The sequence below is a fragment of the Panthera onca genome, chromosome F1 (assembly GCF_046562875.1).
Source record: "Panthera onca isolate mPanOnc1 chromosome F1, mPanOnc1 haplotype 2, whole genome shotgun sequence".
In the NCBI taxonomy this organism is placed as follows: Eukaryota; Metazoa; Chordata; class Mammalia; order Carnivora; family Felidae; genus Panthera; species Panthera onca.
Window position 1 is genome coordinate 49,306,550 of NC_138355.1, and position 20,139 is coordinate 49,326,688.

Here is a 20,139-nt window from a genome sequence, read left to right on the forward strand (position 1 = left end):
TAATATCATTATATTTATATTTCATTACATTTAAATTAAAAATGCAAAAGTATGTTGCTTTAACTTCCTTCAGTTTTCACTTTAGTTTTTTTATAAAATATTTCCTCTTATAGTTAGATCATAATTTAAAATGTATATTCCATTAGTTATAGCTGGCTTTTTTGTATTCTTCACAAGATATGCCACATAGAAGTCTTAATTTATCAAATACTTTGAAATTTCATGTTCTATTTTTCTATTTAGAGTATAAATAAATTGGTAAGCAAATGTGTAATTGATTTCTTTTTTGTGTCATGCAAAATGATTGTTAGTAAGTATGGGTAAGAATCAGCCTAAATGGAAACTAATAGCTCTCATAATTAGGGCATCTACTCCCTTCACAATGAAAATCTAGGTACACTGTTTATTCCTGTACTTTTTCGCCCTTCAAATATACTTGATTAACTTACTTAATTCAATATTTATTGCCAGGATCAGTGCTAGTGAATATACAGTGGTAAATAAAATAAACTTGTTTTGCTCGTTCTCCTGGTGTATATAAAAATAGTAATTATGCAGTAAAATATGTATAAAAGAACATGTATTTTCCAATCTCCAAAGAAATGGGAAAGCCTTAAGTTAGTATCATACATTTTAAATGATCTTCTATAAAATGGTGGGAAAATTCTCCTGAACCAATAAAAACAAAATCATAAAATGTAAGCAACTGCTGTTCCATAAACGTCTGGGAATAGTACAAAACTCCGAGTGATTTCACAGTTTGAATACACATACCTTTATTAAGAGCATACGTTCTTCTGTCTTGAATGTAATTAAAAATTGGATATCACTTTTTATATCTTATAAAAGTTTTGACATAGGACCAAGATATTACACACATACATAGCTTTGATATTATCTATTCAATGGAATGTATAACAGAAAGAAATTAATATTTTTTGGTAAATTCCCTAAAACCATAAATTTTATTAAAATCTGTTATATGTGTGCATGTGAATACACACACATATAAATTCAACCATTTATTTTTTGAAATATCTATTTCCCCCCCACTTCAGCCCTCACACCTTTTTTACATATTCTTTTTGAGTTTCCTTTTGTGTCTCCCTCTGAGCCATCTTTTCTTGACTGTCCTACATAATGTAGTAAGCGGGGGGGGGGGGGGGTACTGGAATATTTCTGTCTCGTATGGACTTTTATGTTTTATACTTTCAGTTTTATCTGCATCTGTAGATCTATCCATATCTAAGAAAAAGCAGCATAAGGTGTTGGTTTAGAACAAGTTTATGGAGCCACACAGACAATGATTAAATAACAATTCTACCACTAATTAGCTGTTTGCCTCTGGGCAGGGAACATAATTTCCCTGCACCTCAGTTTCTCATATTTAAAATAAAGATAACAGGGACACCTGGGTGGCTCAGTCAGTTAAGCGTCTGACTCTTGATCTCAGCTCAGGTCATGATCTCACGGTTTGTGGGTTCGAGCCCTGCATCGGGCTCTGTGCAGACAGTGCAGAGCTGCTTGGGATTCTGTCTCCCTTTCTCTCTGTCCCTCCTCTGCTTGCTCTCTATTTCTCTCTCAAAATAAATAAAAGAAACTTAAAAAAAAAAATAAAAGCATGTATGCCACAAAGTTGTATGTACATTAAATGTTGAAAAACATATGTGTATGAATATATGTGTGCATGTCTATAATTATGTGTGCTAAATGCTCAAAAGGTGCCTAGCAAAAGTAACCACTTATGTAAGCATTATCTACCCCATTAATGTATCTTTCTAGCTCTCCAAATATATTATATACAACTGTAATATATAAACTATTCATTCTAATTTCCTTTCGGTGGAATTCTAGCAAGTCGGGGGCATGATATATGACCATGACATATCTTCACTTCTCTGAGTGGGGTTTGCATCAAACTGCAGACAATTGTCTGAGGAGGTAGCATTGAACCTTTAATGGCAGCCTCATTACATACAAAAGTATGATAAGGCAAATATGAACACAAAATATACCTTCAACAGATACAACCACTGTTCCTTCTGAAATAACTCTGACTTCCCACTCCCACTTTATAAAAAAATATATATAGCAACTTTCTGAGCATGTATTTCCATCTTTTGGACTAAAAACTTTCTCATTTAATACAAATGATTAATGCCTTTCTTAGGGCCTGCCTACCTATGAAAAATGAAAAGGCACATTGAGATGAAGAGTATTAGATTATAAAGACTAATATATTAATCATTAACAAGTTAGTTAATGCTTTCCCACTCATAATACCCATGTGCGTTAATGAGAAATAAAAGAATACATAACAACAAAACACCCTGTTTTTTGGCTGGATTTTATTTTGACAATTGTGCACACATGGCATTGTTCTTCCCTGTCCTGCTTTAACCTCATTTTCCAACTCCGGGTCTTAATCTTTGTATTAACTTGGAAAATTCTTGATTGAACCATTTTAGCCGCCTGGCTTCTGGGAATCTTTCCCATCACTGAGTTCATGTGCCCTGGCTTAGCTCTGCCGGGTGCCTTGGAAAGTCATCCGTTGAGTTCAGGACACTCCGATTTGTCTTTGGCTTATCTGTAGATAGAAGAGTGTCTGCTGTGTGCCTCTCTTCCTTACTGCCCCTACACCCCAAGCATCTGCCTCTCTGCTCAGGCACCTGCCAGTTCTTGAGGCAACCCACTGCAACCTCCTTACTCTTTCACTCTGGAGTCACTCACGCTCCTTATCTACTTGGCTCCTCTCTGCTACATTCCAGCAGCTATATCACTTATCTGAACTGGGACAGCCTTCATCCTGCTAGCTGCATTGAAGTCTTGAGCAAGCTCAATGGTGAAGCATAAAGTAAACCAAGAGCAGGTGAGCAAATATAAAGTGAAATTCTATTTATGGCAATACAGTAAACATGGAGGGTTAAAACAACCCACTTCAATTTAAAGCAAGATAAAAGTCACTGGGCTCCTGGGCTCCTCTGAACTGGCATATTCTTCACTTTATGTATCTGCTGCTATCACAAATTTTAATGATGTAAAGGAGAGCACTGTAAGGTTTCACTTACTCCAACCACAGCTATCTTTGATCTTCTCCTTTGCACTGCTTGCTTGTTGGCTCAGTAATAAAATAAAGTGTAAGCAAACTCAGTTGAGTCTGAGTAATCCTTCTCATAAATCTTCAAATCTGGAGAAACCTTGGGGGGTCTGCTTTAATTCATATGCTTCTCCCCATGAGCTTGCTGAGGTTTGGCCTCCCCTCCAGGAACTTTATGACTGAGAAGAGATGAACACGTTTATAGCCATAGAATAATAAGCTGATATTATTCCAGGTAAATGGAACGTTTAATTTGTTTGGTCTCTAAAGTTTAGATAACTTATTTATATTTTTTCTCACGATAGCTAGGAGGTGAGGGGAGAATCATTTTTAAAAAGGAAATCTCAGAGAAATTATAATTTGGCTGAAATTATCTGCCAAATAAAGAATAACAGACCACCATCTTATATTGATTCTGGATCTAATGAAGTTGTGTTTTTTGTTGTTTTTTTTTTAATTTTTTTTAATGTTTATTTATTTTTGAGACAGAGAGAGACAGAGCATGAACGAGGGAGGGTCAGAGAGAGGGAGACACAGAATCTGAAACAGGCTCCAGGCTCTGAGCTGTCAGCACAGAGCCTGACGCGGGGCTCGAACTCACGGACCGCGAGATCATGACCTGAGCCAAAGTCGGCGGCTCAACCGACTGAGCCACCCAGGCGCCCCTGAAGTTGTGTTTGACATGAGTTTGAAACAGAATTTGTATTGAGTCCACTACTTGCCAACCTGAGGACATTGGGAACACTGTTTTATGTCTCTCGGTTTTGGTTTCCTCAGCTGAGACTGTGGCTAACAACAACTAGCCAACAGGATGTTTTGGAGATTAAATGAGATAATTTATTTGTAAATCTCCTCACTTACTACAGATCACATAATAAATGTGAAATGAATGTCATGTTCTTTCTCGGAAACAGAAGTAATTCTAGTGGTCTTTAGCTTAGTGGACTTTGTACCAAGCAGGTGAAGATGTGAATTTTTGATACTGATATCTGCATCTACCTTATTCACCTTTGTACTTCTTGGCATGAGGTCAAGCCTTTTTGAAACACCAAATACATGTTTGTTGAATGAGAAAATAAATAAATGATCTGGTGATGAGATAGACAGTCTATGTATTGGAGTCACATAAGACAGAGAGGAAGATTTTTATAGAGGTAATTTCAAAGAGGATGCCTTGTAGCAAAGTTGAAGAAAAATCAAAAAGTACATAATTAGCTAACATAGAGAGGCTCTTGCTTTTCCAGTGAACATTTCTGTAAACCTTGAGGCACTACTTGAGAGTAAATATATTTTTTTATTTCCAAAAGTTAGAATGTATATTAGAATATTTATAAAATATGCACCAATCTGATACTGTGCTTTTTAACATCCCTTCTTCTTTTAACCTCCCTCTTCATTTATATTAATCATTCATTGAAACAAGTTTACATGCTCTGCTGTGTAAATATAAATTATTGAAAAGAATTGGGAATCATAATGTAATGTTCTTTCTCTCTCTCTCTTTCAGAAGCTGTTCTAAGTAACTAATTTACATCTCTGAAACACCTCCCAAAACTTACACTTTGGAAAATATGTAAAATCAATATTCAGTAGATGAGTTTGGCACCCAAAAACTTATTAACGTCTTAAACGTTACATTTAATCAAACGTATTAAATGTCATTTATAACTTGGCCATATATAATAAAAACACAATGTGCATTAATAATAGCATATATTTTCTACAAAATACGTCTGTGAAATCACTGTGGTATGATAAACCATCTCAGTTACTGATTTAACTTCTCTAATTTGGATATATAAAAATCACAAAGCTAAAATCAGTCTCTCTTGTCAGCCTCTACATCATTTAACGAATGCAAACTAAATGATCACCAAACCTTATTACAAACAGCTGGAATGATGTTTTAAACAACCATGGAGGTATTAAGTATAATTATCATACCTGCCTTTAAGAATATACATTTCACATGTTAACTTCAGAAATTTAATAGAGACATTGAAAATTAGATTGTAGGTAACAATACTGGATGGATGATGCCGTGTATTTTAAAAATGAGCAATAGCATTTTTATATCAAATGGTTATTTTTCCCGTTTGTCAAGCCATTGCTTTGTGCCATTATTTTCTCTTTTTTTATCCAATGTGCCATATTGAAGCTGACATTTTGCAACTGGCAGACACACAGGGCAGTTTTTTAAAATGCTATTTTTAATTTTGACATAATCAGGAAAAATTTATTTGGCACTCTTACTTTCTGTTCTATAGCACATTAGTCAGTTTGGTGAAATGTACCTCAGAGTGTCAATTAGAAACTGAAGAGAAACAAGTGTTCAAAGGAATCCAGACTGTTTTCCCCTCCATATTTGAGCTTATCTCTCCCAGTACAGGTTCTCATTATGAGCTTTCTCTCTTTTTTGGTGTGTGTGCAACTTCAATTCAAATTTTTGTGTTTCTTTGGTGCACCTAAGTTTAATAAAACATGAATTTGTCACACACATGTTTAAGTTTATCATGTGTTAATTTTAAAGTGCCTTATTAATTATTGGGAAGTTCATTATTGTTGATTCTAATATTTTCTATCTGTAAGTCCGGTGTTTATTTTGTGTTATAGGTAATAAAAAATTTTCAAGAAATAAACATAAAAGCATAATCCTAAAAACAATAAATGACTCTACTTTCAATTGTTTCTCTTATGTTCTAATGAATAAATTATAGCTTATTCCCTAGTATATTTCTTAGAGAAATGCAGAGTTACAAATACATATCTGAATTTTTGATATGCATGGATTTCTTTCTTTTTTTTTTAATAATGTTTATTTATTTTTGAGAGAGAGAGAGACAGAGTGCAAGAGGGGGAAGGGCAAAGAGAGAGGGAGACACAGAATCTGAAGCAGGCTCCGGGCTCTGAGCTGTCAGCACAGAGCCTGATGTGGGGCTCAAACTCATGGACCAGACCATGAGATCATGATCTGAGCCGAAGTCAGTCATTCAACTGACTGAGCCACCCAGGCGCCCCGATATGCATGGATTTCAATTATATCAAGCATATCGTAAATTGAATTGGGACATTAGTTAAGTTTGGTTTTGTTTTTTATTTATTATTATAAATGCATATCATAACTATCTGCTTAGCATTTCCATGTCATTTATAGACAGAATAATGGGGCTTGTGACAAGCATCTACCTCACAAATGATCAGATGGTATTAGCCAAGGGAACTTCCTTCTCAGTCTTATCTAATGTGCAAATACTCGATACACACACACACCCACGCACACACACAAACACACGCACACAGATATAAATCCATCAAGTCCCTTCCTCTTAGCTCTCTATCAGAACTGTCATTTGGATCACTTCAAGAAGAAATAATCATCTGCTATAATTGATGACAGTCACAGAATATACTTTTAATGACCACCAAAATTCTGAATGCAAATGTAATCTGTTGTCCAAATGACTCAAGTTTTAATAGAATGGATATTCCAAGAATAGAAAATTGTTGTTACCTTTGCCTAAAATATAAAATTTCAGATTTATGTATATTTTCCAATTATTATACAACTATTAAACATTGAATAGTTTCATGCAGTAAATTTTACTTTTCTTGAAAATGTGTTCTAGAAAATCATTTCCTATCCACATCTGATAATGACTTCTCTCTCTATGCTCTTTTCAAGTAGAAAATATATATTATTCTGGATTGAACCTAGGCAAGAATAGAACAATTTTTAGGTTGAATGCACAGCAAGACAGTTTTCAAAAATATGCAAAATCACTGACACCATGCAATATGGAATAACCTTTCTAGCATCAGGGATGCTGGATGTTCAGTGTTATGTTTACTTAAAAATGATCTACCTTTGGTTGATATTAAGAATCCTACTTATCCAAGTATGCCTTGATGTAAGGAAAGAGGATACACCTAAAAGCAGTCACCAGGGCACTTCATGACAGTAAAGATAAATTCAAAGTTTTCATATATTTATTTTTTTTCTTTTGCCATTTTCAAAATAATGTGACATTTCCATTTCCAGCAATATTTGACATGACATATACTGAAAAAGAAAGAAACTTATACTACATAATGCATAAGAATGTTGGATAAAACACATAAGAATTGATACAGAAACAATCAAAACTTGCAAAATATACTACGACTTACAAAAAAAGTTAGCCTGAAATGTAAGACAAATGCTTAAATTCAAACTCATTTAAGTAGCACATTGAGTCCCATGTTTCTAGAATACTACAGGAAAACTGGTCTATTAACACTTCAGCATCATGCATTCCACTTAGTGTTCAAGCAGTTCCCTAGGATGCAAACTGATCCACCCTGCCAAGACCATTCAGTGACTGACTCTAGTTCATCAAATTCTTTTTTTTTTTTTTTTTTTTTTTTAGTTCATCAAATTCTTGAAGTACTCTTCCCAAAATGCCTTTCTTATGAAACACTCCCCAGTTCTCTTGGTATATATTCTCTACTGCTTCACTAAACAAACTTAATTTTGTGGCAATTGGCTGGTGGGCTTCTAAATAATTGAAAGTTCTACAAGATTTGGCCATGATTCTCTCTACCATAAACTCAGTAATAGGTTTTATGTTTGCAAATCTCAGCTTAGCCAACACCAATTTATTCATCACATGCTCTATGTTGAGTCAAAGCCTTGGATATGCCATTGTGACTTTTAGTGTTGAATTTATTTACTTTATCTTAGGAATAAAGATCCCCATGGCTTTTTGGTGGGATGATCATAATTATACTTATTTTCCTAGCTGAATATCTGTATGAACACTGCTTTTCTACTAACAATTCTATCTGTCTACATTACTGGCTACATCACTATATATCTATCAGACTACATTCATAAGTCAAAAAACAGACAAAGAGCCAATATATCAGTCTGAATTTATCTGAAGGAATACCAATTTAAGAAGTTCCCCTGAGATTGGTATCATTTGCATAAACTATCTGAGGAACCGTTTTAAAACCTTACAAAAATGTTTCTATTCTTTATTGTATAAGAGAATTTTGCTTTGAAAGAGAGCTACTTCCCATATAGTCTACTTTCTGGGAGTATGCTGATTCTTGTACCAAGGCATTCTCAAGTGATATTCCATTTTTGGCTACCAGTCAATTCCTTACAGATTCACTGGCTGATAAACTTGCACTTCCTCTTGGCTGGATAATGTACTCATTCTTGTATTTATCTTTCTATATGGAATAATTTCAAGCACAATTATAAATTTCAGTTACCATTATGGAAAAATGTTAACATAGGAAAGATTTTTCATAAATTCTCCCAGAAAGTAATTACTAATATTTTAACTGTTTTAATTACTTTAGGGTAAACTTTTTCATTGAAACATCAACCTGTAAAGAATGTCTTAATTGTGATTTAAGCTAATGACCTTATAATAAAATTATTGGAAAGAAGGAGATTAGAATACTTGGGATGTACAAGCAAGATTTAAAATGTCTGTAAATACTTGACCTATCAATAGAGATACTTACAAATTGAGTGGAAAAAAAAGGTCCATCTCTAAGAAAATTACAGTGAGCTAATAATATTTGTTTGCAAACAACTCTCTTTCTCCCTAATTATAACTCAATAATATTTTTGTCTATGCCTAAAGTTTTGTCTCATGTTTAAACTTTCTAGATCTCTAGTAAATTAACACTTTTCACATATATTGTTTAATACTACAAATATATATAACTATGGCCAACTAAATATAATTATCACAATGGATTTTTTCAAATGTCTAATCTTATAAATCTCTTAAAATGTTATAAAGTAAAAATCAATGTTAATTTGAATTGTTATCTCAACATCCTTAAAGTCCTCAAACTAATACTACATTGAATTAACTGAGAAATAATTTTCAATTCCAGACTAAAATAATTACAATATCCCTGTTTGTATTTAATACATTATAAAATAACCATAAATTAATAGGTAAAAAGATGGGTAAGTGCATTTGCATTATATAAATATGTGTGCTCATTCTGAAGGAACGTAAAAGGCAGGAGCAGATGTATGCAAGGGTCACCAGTGTGATTTTGTTTGTAAAGAAACAAAAGAGAGTATAATTTTGTCCTAAAACAAAAAGTGTTCACCTGTTCCAAATAAAAGATTCTAAAACAGAAAGTTGGAAGCATGGTATAAGCATAGACTGCATGATGAAAAATAAACTACTTGTGTAAGATTATGATACCTACAAAAATAAGATGGAAAGAATCTATTAAATTGTTTGGAAATTTGGACAAAGTTGGTAAAATATAATGAATATATTCATAAGGACAAAAAAAGGCTTGTGAATCATTTCCCATAAAATGTTTTATAAATAATACATATGGAACATAAAGTTGTAATTTTATATATCTTTATTCTAAAATAGAAGTTAATCTGTAACCCAAACCATTGGAGCAGGAAATCTTCTATGCTGGAGCCATGGACTGCTACAGGCTTTTGTGTTCCTTTACACTTCTGTTCTCTATTTTACCGACAATTTTTTTTAAATTTTTTAAATGTTTATTTATTTTTGACAGAGAGAGAGAGACAGAGCATGACCGGGGAGGGACAGAGAGAGAGGGAGACACAGAATCCGAAACAGGCTCCAGGATCTGAGCTGTCAGCACAGAGCCCGACGCGGGGCTCGAACTCACGGACCGCGAGATCATGTGCAACGCTCAAGTGACGGAGCCACCCAGGCGCCCCTGGGCAATTTTTATCTTTGCTGATTTGGGGGGTGACTTTTTATTTATTTTTCTTTTAATGTCTATTTATTTTTGAGGGAGAGAGTGACAGAGCACAAGCAGGGGAGGGGCAGAGAGAACTGGAGACACAGAATCCTAAGCAGGCTCCAGGTACAGGCTGTCAGCACAGAGCCCAACACGGACTCTAACTCACAGACCGCAAGATCAATACCCGAGCCAAAGTCCAACGCTTAACTGACTGAGCCACCCAGGTGCCCCTGAGGTTTGATCTTTTTAATGATGGTTCTTAACATTTGGTTCTTTCCAACATGTTGATCTTTAACACCAGATATAAGATGAATTCTAGAGAAATTGGCATTATTAGGCAATTTATAACAAAACTAAAAGGACAATGCTACTTGCTTATGTAAGGCAGATGCAAATAGATGATGGAGCAGGTTTTCACAGTCCAGATCCTATGTCTAGGATTATGGTTTGGAAGTACCTTCTAAACTTTAATGAGAATACTTCCTTTAGTGTTTGTGCCACAACGACTGGATGTATGATCTTCAAAGTCATATATAGTGCTATATAATTTCTGTCATGCCAGATGATTCAAAAAACAATCATCAAACAAAAGGAATAAGCAGGACTTATATTTATAAATGCAAAAACAACTAACATTAAAAGAACAATACTTGTTCCTGACCTATCACAGAGCTGTACAACAGCCAAATACTAATAAACCTCAAAGATTGGTCTATTTTTCAGCATATTAAAAAAATTAATGTTTATTTATTTCTGAGAGAGAGACAGACAGACAGTATGTGGGGGGGGGGGGGGGACAGAGAGAGAGGGAGACACAGAATCCAAAGCAGGCTCCAGGCTCCGAGCTGTCAGCACAGAGCCCGATGTGGGGCTCCAACTCACAAATGGTGAGATCATGACCTGAGCCGAAGTCAGATGCTTAACCGACTGAGCCACCCACATGCCCCTATTTTTCAGCATATTACTAGAGACTGTCCATAAATTGAGAACTGAGAGTTAAAATTAAAAAAAAAAAAAAGCAAAAACGTAACATATAACTTGCAAAACCATCGCATGGTTTCAGCCATAAAGAGTAAATGGTAACAGACGTATCCGACCTCCATAGACACCTAAAACATGGGACGAGCAATTGTTTCAGACACTGGATAAGGGGCGTCACTGGACTGTGATCTCTAACAGAAGAGAATCAAGTAAGTTCTGATATCATCAGAGCATTCTGCACGAGGAGACTCTTTACCGAACACAGTACCTTCTGTGGGATGGCAAACACAAGAACATCACGGTAATTTCGCCAACTTAAGGACACGTATATCAGAGTTTAGGAAAGTGGAGGAGGCTGAAACTTTAATGACAGAGTACCAAAGAAAAGGAAGAAACTCAGAGACCAAATTTTCAAAACATGCATAAAGGCTCTTTTTGCCTTAGGATAAATACTAAGAAAAGGGCAAGATTCCATAAACCCAGTCAAAGAAAATCTACCAGGGAATGTAAAACCACAGGAAAGCTATAGGTGGAAGAATATTCAATGCTCACATAACGCTAGAGCAAACCACCTAGAGAAAAGAGATATTTTTAAACACAAGAGACAATTTTGTAGAAATCCCAGAGAAGTTACACCCTTAAAATAGGACTAGCGCAGCCTTAGAGCAAAGGTAACTGCAGATCAGCCCTAAAGAACTTTGAAGAGTCAAGCTTATTTGTAAGTTAATTAAGTATGTGATAAACAACAACAACAAAATCCCCCACAAAACAACCAAAAATAAATCACACATATGATTTAAATTTATATACATATATATGTGTATATATACATATATATACATATATGTGTATATATACGTGTATATATACACATATATATACATATATATACGTATATATACGTGTATATATACACATATATATACATATATATACGTATATATATACATATATATACATATATATGTGTGTATATATACGTATATATACACATATGTATATATATGTGTATATACACATATGTATACATATGTGTATATATACGTGTATATATACATATATACGCACACATATATTTAGAAAATATATATTATATATAACATTCAACAATGTAAATCACATGGTCCTACAATTGACACAATTACTGGACATGTGAAGAAGTCTATATGACCCAAAATCAAGAGAAATTTAATTAATAAAATAGGCAGTGGAATGGCAAATATTATGGAATCAACAGACAAGCACTCTAAGAGGACTATTATGAATATATATTAATCGATAAAAATGAAAACATAAAAATATTGAGAACAGATATTATAAAAACATCAATTTGAGCTTCTAGAGCTGAAAAATATAATATCTGAAATTATATATTTACCAGGTAGGCTGAAGGGAAATCAGATACTAAAGAAGAAAAATTTTGTGAAATTTAAGACAGGACAAAAAAACTGACAATAGAGGGAAAAAATTAGCTAAGAAAATAAATAGTTTCAGTTATGTGAGGAAAAACATCAAGTTGTCTAAAACGTATAATTACAATAGAATAACAAGAGTACCCAGCAGAAGAGAAAATTGTTGGACAATTAAAGAATCCATACTTTTCAATTTCATAAAATTATAAATTAACATTTCCACAAAGCTCAACAAAACCCAAGGAGAATAAATACAAAGAAAAGTATATCAAAACATAAAATAATAAAATTACTATAACCCCCCCCCAAAAAAAGAGACATATTACTTGGAAGGTGACAAAAATAAAAATTGCAATTCATATCTTTTTAGAAAAAATTCCAACTAGAAAAACAGGGAGCAACATCTGGAAAGTTCTGGTGGAAAAAAAAAATGACATCAACCAATTATTATATAACAGTATAAGTAGTCTTCTGAGCCTTAGGCAAAAGCAATCTTAGTGTTTGTCAGTATTTTAATACTTAGTACCCTTCCAGAAGGTCTAAATATGACTAGTTGAAATCCTGGCATTTCAATTGTATTCCAAATAGAAAGAAAATGTATGTCAAGTGTGAAAGGGCTATTCCCCAAATCTTATCATAGCACCAAATGAACATTTTTTTAAATAACTCTATCACAGAATGATGAGATATGTACTCTTTTACTTAGGTACTTTGCCATCACAAATAGAAATCTGGGTTTATGTTTGTGTAAAAATGAAATAAAGGATATTGGGTACACACTGAAACCCTTTACCTTAAGGGTAAATTCCTGATATCTCCATCTCTCCCTCCCTTTAAAGCTTGAAGCCACATAGGTCTATAACCTAAATATACAAATGGTAGATAGATAGATAGATAGATAGATAGATAGATAGATAGATAGATACAGACATACAGACATACATAAGATAGAGACAGAGATATAGATACAGTGTAACCTACATAAAAAAAGCACACCCAAACTCTGGCAAAGGAAATCTGTCTCATCCTTTGCACTTTGCATGACACATCAACATCTATCCTGAAAATATTTAATTTCAGGACTTCTCTCACTTGAGTTTGTACTAGAAAACCAGCAAGTTACAAAAGGAGACAAAAATATAGAGAACATAAAAGAAAGAAAAAATCATGGCAGCTAGGAGTGCCTAACCATTTATCCAATTAGATATATCTAATTAAATTAACTAAAATGAATATCCCAAATTTAAGGGATTTCTTAACAACAATGGAAGACAAAAAAAATTACTAAATATCACAAAATTTTTGATAGAAAATTACTGTCAACCTCTAATTATACAATCAACAAAAGTAACTTTCAATGGTAGAGCAAGTAAGCAGTTTTTCAAAGAAATAATATATCCCATTCAAAATACAATATCTAATGGGAAATTCTAGAGTTCACATTTTAAGAAAAAAAATTATCACAGAGATTTCTGAGATGTGAAAGGAAAAGTAAGCAAAGAGAGAGTGGATAATCTAAATAAATGTTGAATAATTAAAGTATTTTCACTATAACCCTGTAGTTATAAAGCTGACATGAAATGAAAACAGTGAAAAAAATAATAGGATGTTAATATAGACATGATTCTAGGAAGAGATAATCTGAGATGGAGCACACCAGAGTTCTTTAACCATCCAGACAAATGATTAATTACAGATTTTCTAAACTACAGTCACAGAAATTTTTGCAAAGTATCCTCTTAAGTAACATTAATAGTGTTTCACACTTGTAACAACAGATGGAAAAAAGAAACAGGAAAAAAATCATTCAAATAAACAGTGAAAAATTAGAAAAACAATACCATAGAAAACACAAATAGAATGTTCAAATTAGGAGAGTGAATAAACACATCAATTAACATGAAAAATAGACTATACTTATAAACTAAAAGAAGAATTATATATATAATATATATAAGTATGTATAATTTGCATATATACAATATGCATATATCTATATTTCTAAGAAAAGAATGCATATTAAATATATATCTATATATGTGTATACACAAATACACACACGCCTACATAAATATATCTTTTTCAAAGACACATCTAAGTCATAATGATTATAAAAATTGTGAAAAAACAAACTGAAAATAAAATTAGGCAAAGAGAAATTTGGTAAAGTTATGTTAACATAAGATAAGAATAAACATTAAGGCAAAGAACATTAATAAAAAATTATGATTAATACTTATTGAATCAGGATAATTTAATAATATAAATTTATAACAACTGAACCACAAAAATGCATGTAAATAAATAAGTAAACAAAAATACATATATGAATAAAGTATTCTAATTTATATAAAAGGACAATAAATATTGAAGAGTGACCGTGTCCTCTTAGTAATTGGAAATAAAACAAATTACAAAATACTCAAAATGAAGAAGACTTAAAGAACATGGTAACCACTTTGGTCTAAAGAACATAAACCAAACACTGACATCTGGTTTAATTACATACAAAGAAAAATTTATAAATTAAATAATTTAGAGTAACAATAACAGATTCAACTAATGAAAAAAAAAGAAAATCAATAAAAAACAAAAATTAATGAAGCAAGAAACCAAAAATTAAACAGAATGAAATAACAATGCCAAAGTTGATTCTTTGAGAAGATAGTTTAGAAAATTGATGGATGTTTTAAAACAAATATTAAATAATCCTAAAGAGAATAAGAACACACAAAAGATGCTTTTAATATAATATAAAATTATAAAACTGAGCACGTATTAGCCAATAAAGGAAACCTTTCTAAATAAATTTAAAATAAAATAATAAAATAATTTCTAAAATAATTTAGAAACATGCAGATGGCAATCTCTGCTAGGCAGTGATAAATCTAAATAGTATTAATAAAATTAGAAAAACAGAAAACACTTCCTGATTTGATGGGAACATTCTTAACTATTGGATAAAAGAGGAAAGAAAAACCAAATGGCAGGAAAATATATTTCTTTGTGAGTGGTATATTCTTGTTTATATAAAAGCAGTTCTTAATGTAACTCTTAAAGATATTTTCTCAGTTCATTTGTCAGAAGATTAGAAGACCTGACACAAACATCTTTTTTTCTCTCTGATCATTTTATTTCTTTATTTTTAGTATTATTTTTTCCTCTCGTTTTATTTGTGTATCTACTTCATTGGTTTCCGTGGAATATCATATGCAAATAATATTTAGAGAATTTGCATGTCACAAATCATTTTTATTAATAGCCTCCTATACACTTTCTAGCTTGGCTCAACAGTGTTTTATAACCTCAGCACTATTGACATGTGGGGATAGAAATTAGTTTTGGGGGCCAGTCCTGTGTATTATAGGATGTCCATCATTATCTCCGGCCCTCCTCATTAGATACCAGAGGCAACAGTCCCAGTTCTGACAACCAAAATTATCTCCAAATGTTGCCAAATGTTCCCTTGGGAGGGGAAAGGGGTACTGTCTTTGGTTGTGTAGAATTCTCTGCACTGTATAGCGACCAGTCTCCAAAGGGTCCCAATGATTCCCACCTGTTGCTATTCACATCTTTGTTTACTTCACTCTGACACTGTACCAGAGTTAGTCTTTGTGACTAATGGTCACAAATACTAATGGTATTTGACAGAAATTATAGTATGTCACTGCCAATATTGTATTATAAAAAGACCATAGCTTCCATCTTGGATTCTCTTTCTCTTTCTTTGATCACCTGCTCTGAGGGAAGCAAGCTACCATGTTGTGTAAGCGGCCCTGCCAACAATCATGGAAGTGAAGCAGGAAGCAGATTCTTAAACCCCAGTTGAGCTCTGACATGACTGAAAACCCAGTATCTTAAATGCCACCTCATCAGAGAACCTGAGGCTGAACCACCCAACTGAACTATTACCAGATTTCTGATCCACAAAAACTTTAATATAATAAGCATTTGCTGTTTTAAGTTGCTAAGTAGTGAAGTAATTCATTACACAGCAATAGATAATTTAGAAAATCCCTAATCCCAGGAAAGTGTAAATTTTTCAGATCTCTGTGCCTTTTCTCAGTCTACTACTGTAACATCTTATGGTCCATTTCTGTCTACAATTGTTCAAGTTATTATTCATGAGCAAGATACAATGATACATTTTCCTAAAGACAACACTGGCTTTACAGATACCCAATTGGTGAGTACATAAGAATGTATAAATTGTTACACTGTGGAAATTTTTGTAAACAAAGACAAAACAAAACAAAAGACATAGAGTAAATCTAAACCCTGAAAACAAAGCAATGGGTTTGTGAGATGATACAAATCTCTTCATAATCACAGCCATTCCATTTTAAATATAAACACAACCTGGAGCAACTTGTAAGATAAGAGTTTACAGATTCACAACTCGGTAATGAACATAATTCTGATAGTGGAAACCTGTTACATGTTAGGTGGGTGGATTTGGAAGATGCATGAAGATTTTAGTGATAGTAAAGAACAACCCCCAAGGTATTATGGTTACTATGGTACTAAGGTTTACTATGGATACAGTAGGTACTATCGGTATAGTAGTAAGTTCACTTTGCTTTCCCTTCACCTTTTTTTTATTAAATCATGCTCTGCACCATTTTTCTTAAAATAGCCTTGCACTGAATTTTTTCCCTAAACACTTGTACTTGTTTGTCTCCAACACACAACACGCTTGTTGGTTTCTACCTATTATATCTAACAATTTGCAGCGTTTCCAAACTATTTCCTTTTATAGTGAATTCCCCCTGTATATAATTATTTACTCTCTGACAGTCTAAGATCCTCATACATCCTTTAATATAATGCAATGCATGTTTTGTCTTGCTTTATTCTCTTTATCATCTGCACTTTAAGTTCATCTGAAGCCTTGTTTTCCAGTTCTTTGTTCTTATTCTCACTAAATAAAATGTTCAATGCAAAATATATGATCCATACATATATAAAAATTGAGTGATCTATTTCGTTATGGTATATATACCTCTATGAGGCAATGGCGATGAAAGTATACTCTCCTTGGATCCAATATTTGATAACTCCCAATACAATGAAAGTATTTAACATTCATTATACTAAAAGAATAGCAATTGTGGTTCTTTTTGTTTAACACAAAAACAGACTTTTACTAGATGTTCTGTTGATGGTAATATATAAGCAAAGAACTAAATGCATCATTTTCAAACCATGGTAAGTGAAACTTTATTTTCATTCTACGCTTCAAGATTAGAATGACATTTTGTGACATTCAAAGGTCAGATACATTTGGTCACTGATGTTATTTTAAACCATCTATAAGGGTGCTTCTTTAAAATATATTCAGTTTTGCCCCAATCAAAATATCCAATATTTTTCTAAAAGCAAGCTCATTCAATAGCACCAGCCATAGAGCCATTCACGTTGTTAAGCGCTGTGTGGTGATATTCAACAGAACCTATGAAGCTCAAAGTGCTTTCAGAGTTTTTGTAAGAAAAATTATTATTAATCCATTATATCATCTAATTACTATGCGATTCGAGAGTGCAATTAATCTTCCTCACAAATAACACATTACATTACAAAGCCTTACACAATCTCAGGCCCTATTCAGAAGCTACTTTGTGCATTTAATTTTCACTGATTCCCAGTTCAATAATTAGACGCTTTGTCTCTGTGTGCCCAGCATGGTAACACCAAAGTATCAGTGTTTTCTACATTTATCTTGAATAGAAGTTGTTCCAGTTCATATACCCCCAATCCTTCTTTGGACCATGACTTATAGACCTATGTGTACTTATGGGTGTGTGTCTATACATAAATGACGTCTTAATTATCTAAAAGCTGATTATTTTAGAGTAAGTTTGAAGAATGATTCTTCCTTATGACTGACAGTGGAAGGCTTACCAATTTATTTAAAATGACGTGCACTGAATTACAAATTATGTTAAGCCTAGAATTCACTTAAATATGAAATAAATGTGAAAATGTATAAATAGTAACATTGATGAACAGTTTATTATATGTGTGTGTTTATGTGTAAAAGGACATACACATACGAAAATGTGTTATCCACAATAACAAAAAGTTTATTTCCTAAAGTGAAAATTAACAAATCTAAACTTTGTATACAGATTCACTGGATTTCAAGGCAATTATAAGCATATAATCTTTCTTTGGTTGGGGTAAAACAATCTCTTAAAATCTAGTCACTTAAAAGAAAATTCCTTGAGATAGCATTCAAATGTATACTAACTCACTCTCATTGTTTAAAAACTTGCATTATTCCCTGGAGGTTATTTCATGATCCACAGTAACTTAGAACTTTTTCAATTAAAATTATATAAAATTAGTACCTCCTATTTTATTTTCTCAGTTATCTAACTTTGCATATGACTTATTTCTATGTATGTGTTTACCTCTCCTTTAAAAGTAAAAAAAAAAAAAAAAAGCTACATTGGATTTTAATAGTTCTTTTCTTCTCTATTGTAAGCTCTATTTTTTTTAATTTTTTAATGTTTATTTATTTTTGTGAGAGACAGAGCCCATATATATATATACACACACACATATATATATATATACGTGTGTATATATATATATATATACACACACACACACACGTATATATATGTGTGTATACACACACACACACACACACACACACACACACACACACACACACACATATATATATTTAGTCATTAATCCATGAAAGAGAAAAATAATTATTGGGCACCTGGGTAGCTCAGTTGGTTAAGCGTCCAGGTCTTGGTTTTGACTCAGGTCATGCTCTCACAGTTCATGAGATCAAGCTCCACGCCGGGCTCTGTACTGACAGTGCAGAGCCTGCATGGGATTCTTTCTCTCCCTCTCTCTCTGCCCCTCCCCTGTCTCTCTCTCCTCTCTCTCTGTGTCAAAATAAATAAATAAACTTTAAAAAATTATTAAAACATGCATGTATTATGGGACATTATTTTTGTTAGTGACTGAATTAATGATAATAATATACTATTGGTCAAAATTCCTGTTCTTATAGTCCTTAATTTTGCTGTAATTCATAGTTCTATATATCTATGAACCATATTCAAAATCTAGCCTTTTGAATATGGTTATAGGACATAGGTTATAGAAATGGCAAATGGTTAAGTAATAACTGAAGAAGGAATTGAAGATGGCAATAATAACAGAGTGACCAAATTTGGTGTGTGGCTGCTAGCAGATTCTTAGAACATTTTACTTTTTGTTTTGCTTTATTTATTTAGGAAGATGATTGTATCTGCTGCTATTTGGTTGCTAGTAAATACTCTAGAAAGATTTCAATGGGAGCAAAAGCATCAATGATAAATTATCTTGGGAAAAATTGAGTAGTAACTATTAATAATTTGTATTTCTGGTTTTTCATAATTCTAAGAACAAACATATACAAAGAGTAAAGTGAAATTAATGGAAGGCAGAAATATGAAACTATAAGGGAGTATCAGCTGGTAATGATATTTTCTGTTTAAAACATAGCATATTTTTCAGACATATTTTTAGGAAAAAGGGAGTTGTTGAGGCTACTCAGAAATAATTCTCTAACCCAGAAAAACAATTAGCTTATCTATAATGCAGTGTATTTGGATGGTATGTTACTTTCAAAATATTTACAATACAAAATACTTCCTTGGGATACTCTAAAGTTTCTTTTTTTTTAATGTTTATTTTATTTTTGAGAGAGAAAGAGAGAGCACACAAGCAGGGAAGGGGCAGAGAGAGCAAGACAGAGGATCCCAAGATGGCAGAACAGAGTCCCATGTGGAGCTCAAACTCACAAACCGTGAGATCTTGACTTGAGCCTAAGTCCACGCTTAATCAACTGAGACAGCCAGGTTCCCTGGGATCCTATAGGTTTAAAATAGGGGA